The sequence below is a fragment of the Pyrus communis genome, chromosome 7 (assembly GCF_963583255.1).
Source record: "Pyrus communis chromosome 7, drPyrComm1.1, whole genome shotgun sequence".
In the NCBI taxonomy this organism is placed as follows: domain Eukaryota; kingdom Viridiplantae; phylum Streptophyta; class Magnoliopsida; order Rosales; family Rosaceae; genus Pyrus; species Pyrus communis.
This window is the reverse complement of record NC_084809.1, coordinates 21,619,528-21,623,896: the sequence shown is the minus strand read 5'-3', so window position 1 is coordinate 21,623,896 and position 4,369 is coordinate 21,619,528.

Here is a 4,369-nt window from a genome sequence, read left to right as displayed (position 1 = left end):
CCTTGGATGATACACAATGCTTGGGGACTTGGGTATTTATAGCAAACCAAATGAAAGCTACACCACACACTTAATTAAACTAAGATTATTTGCTACCACACAAAACCCATTAATTTCACCTAATTTTTTCCACTCAACCATACCTAACATTGCCTAAATTTGCAATTGTAAGCAATTACATCATCAAACTAGATATGGACTTGGACTTTAGATTGGGTTGTGGATTACTTATGGTTTTGGGCTTGACATTGATTCTCAACATATACATCCCATAAACTTTCTCCTCGTTCCTTAGAATGTGTCATTTAAGGCTACAGTTTGAGTCACAAAGATTATTGTTGCCTTGTTTTCAGTGTCTGATCGTGTCTACATCTCTCGTCATGTCATTTCCAAGAAGATGTTTTTTTGTTTACTAACTTGCAGGTACCTCGAGATGATATTATCTTTCTGGACATTATTCCTCGCCCTTCACCTCTGAAGCCTTTGTTGCTAAAAAAGGTCCGAAAGCCTCCAACATCTCAGCAGCCCTTGCTGCTGAGCCTCGGCCCAACACCTTATACTCCTTCACAGGACCCTCTCCTATCGAGCCTACCTCCTTTACTGTGAACTTATCTTTTCTGCCTCACTTCCTGATCAGCTTCTTGCTACTTAGTCACCTAACCATCTCACACCATTCACGTTATTGCCTCTTGACGGCCCATCCACTACCCTACCAACAACATCTCTCTCTTCTAGCTGCTTTTGCTAGCCATGTTTCACTTCATACCATATGTGCATGTCTCTATGGTGGTATTAATAAGCCCAAACAGCGAACTGATGGAACCATTTGTTACCCCATTCACACGAAGGTTCCTATCACCACCATTTTCGACATTGAACCCACTTGTTTCTCTTAGGCATCCAAGCATCCCGAATGGTGCACAACTATGTCAGAAGTGATCAATGTACTTCTCAAAATTTCATACTTGGTCCATTTTCCCACCGTCTTCCCACCATAATCAAGATGGATGTAAGTGGGTCTTCTACATCAAGCACAAATTTGATGGGTCGATTGAACGATACAAATCTCGTTTAGTCGTCAAACCTGCCAACATCCCCACAATTCTCAGCATTGCGGTCTCTCGTAATTGGTTGCTTCGACAACTTGACTTAAAAATGCTTTTCTTCATGGGCTTTACAGGAAGATATCTATCTGTCTCAACTACCAGGTTTCATTGATCCCAATCGCCTTCACTATGTTTGCAAACTTCACAAAGCCTTTTATGGACTCAAGCAGGCTCCTCGTGCATGGTTTCACCGCATTAGCTCTTTTTTATTCACTTCGAGTTTCAAGCAAAGTCTTGTTAACTCCCTTCTTTTTATTTTTTGACATGGGTCTCATGTTATTTATCTCTAATTATGCATAGATGACATTGTTATAAGTGGTAATGACTCTTGTTTAATACAGAACTTTATTGATGCCCTCGGTTAGGCTTTTGACATTACGAATTTTGGTCATCTCCATTGTTTTTAGTCTACATGTTCATTTCCACATTAGTTCGCTACATTTCAATTAGTTGAAATATGCCTATGATTTACTTTTGAAGTGCAACCTTCTTCATTGCAAACCATCCTCTACCCCTCTTGCTGCCAAAGTTGTTTTATCTTCTACAAACAACCCTCTACTTTTGTTTTCCACTAGGTTCCGTGAGCTTGTTGGTTATCTTAGTATCTTACCTTAACCCGTCTAGATATTGCCTATGCTATTAACACAATTGCCAGTTCATGAGTGCTCCTCACCTCATTTAGCTAAGTGCGTCTGTGGTATGTCAAATGGACTCTTGATCATAACCTCTTATTTACACCCTAGCCTCATACTTTTCGTCTTTGTGCATATTTTGGTGCCGATTGGACTGGTTGTCCAAATAATCGTCGTTCTACTGGTGGTTATCTTGTCTATTTGGGCTCCAATGTTATCTCCTAATGCTCCAAAAAGTAGCCCACTATTTCTTGTTCCAGTGCTAAGTCTAAATACCGCTCAATGTTTCACTCTTGTGGTTTTCAGTGCTTTTCTATTACGATAACCTTAGTGCCATTTTCATGGCTGTTAATCATGTTTTTCATGCTCGCACTCGCCATATTGAGCTTGATTATCTTTTTGTTCATAAAAAAGTGGTGTTGGGTAGTCATCTGGTTTACTTTACTCCATGTTAATCAAATTGCTGATGTGCTCACCAAGCCTCTCCACAAGCCGCGATGTCGGCTCTTATGTTCCAAACTTGTCCATCCTTGGTCATCCACCCTGGTTTACCTTATTCCATGTTGATCAACCTACTAATATGCTCACCAAGCCTCTTCACAAGCCGCTACATTAGTGAGATTGTCAAACTCCAAAATCTCTTTGTAATCTTCTAAATTAGGTTCATTGTATTGAAATTTATGGGTGCACTCAAAGATTCATTGTATTAAATCTTTTATATTAGGTTTGTTGTATATATTACTTTTATAATTGTATATATGTGAATGAATGAAAAATAAAAAATAAAATAAAAACCTTTTTCTACATAAACGTTTTTGACATTCAATGGAGTGTCGGGAGGATGTGAGTGGCGACCCGTCCTCTTATTGGTGTTATATTTGTCCTAAATTTAGGGCGGACTTGTCCTTGGCTGGATTTTTTTTAGAACTGGTATTGCACTATGTAATTGCTTTATATTTGTTTTGTAAATCGGATACTAATGTGCTAGTCATTATCTTATTGACTTGTCCTTGGGTGGATTCCTTATTATTACTAGTATTGCACGATGTAATTACTTTTATATTCATTTTGTAGATCAGCTTCTAATGTGCCAGTCATTATCTTGTTGATATGTTGCTCATTGACATCTATAAATGGACAAAACCTTCCTCCCTGGGTATTGTGATCGTACACTTCATATAATTACTCATTTTCATTTACAGAACTTATCCCAGTACATTACTTACAAAAAGAACTACAAAAAAATTCAAGTAAGACCAATGAATTATATATAGATTGTGGTCTTACCAACAGAGGCATATGCATTTTTGAATCACATTGGCAGAGTGGCGAGAGGAAGGATTAGACCAATGATTTGAGTAGGTAGGACGGGAGTATGAGGACTATAGCCACGGATTCATGCGCAATAGAAGTCGTGGGATCAGGCACGAGAGGAGCACTGAGGGGTTATTCTTCATCGCATGATATGATGCTTGTGGAGACATTAATTCACCACATCCAATAGGAGAACGTGTGGACTATATGCTCAATATGACGGTTTTACGCTTAAAGTCGTGAGTTGTCACATCCCGACCCGGGGGGGGGGACCACTTTCCGGGCCCACTCCACCATCGTAGCACGATATTGTCCGCTTTGGGCTTACCATTCCTTCACGGTTTTGTTTTTGGGAACTCACGAGCAACTTCCCAGTGGGTCACCCATCATGGGATTGCTCTAGCCCCCTTCTCGCTTAACTTCAGAGTTCCTACGGAACCCGAAGCCAGTGAGCTCCCAAAAGGCCTCGTGTTAGGTAGGGATGGGAATATACATTTAAGGATCACTCCCCTGGGCGATGTGGGATGTCACAATCCATCCCCCTTAGGGGCCCGACGTCCTTGTCGGCACACCACGACCAGGGTAAGGCTCTGATACCAAATTGTCATATCCCGGCCCGGGGCGGATCACTTCTCGAGCTCGCTCCACCACCGTAGCACGATATTGTCCGCTTTGGGCTTACCATTCCCTCACGGTTTTGTTTTTGGGAACTCACGAGCAACTTCCCAATAGGTCACCCATCATGGGACCGCTTAAGCCCCCTTCTCACTTAACTTCGGAGTTCCTACGGAACCCGAAGCCAGTGAGCTCCCAAAAGGCCTCGTGTTAGGTAGGGATGGGAATATACATTTAAGGATCACTCCCCTGGGCGATGTGGGATGTCACATGAGTAGACTACAAAATTAGCCTAAGGGAATAAGACACAGTTTGCTTATGGCAAGACCTCAACTACCCCACACCATCCTTGTGGCCAATCAAAGAAATACTAGGACTCGTTGACACTCAACATTAGATCAAATAACTTGCTCAGGTTCAAGAATCCCATCATCATGCATTCAGAAAGCACTGAGCAGGAGCCCATCTTAAATAGTAGATCACCTATTAGAAGAAGCACGACATGAGAAAAATGAATCCTAGCATGAAGCAGTGCGAATGAAACTTGATGACTTTTTTCCATGCTTTGGCAGCGTCGCTGCACAGTTCATAGTTATTTCTTTCCTTCACCCATTTCACGCAAACTTCAAGGGAGATCGCATGCCTATACGTCTCAAAGAAGACCTATAACAGCTCATTGAAACCTATCTTAACATAGGCAGC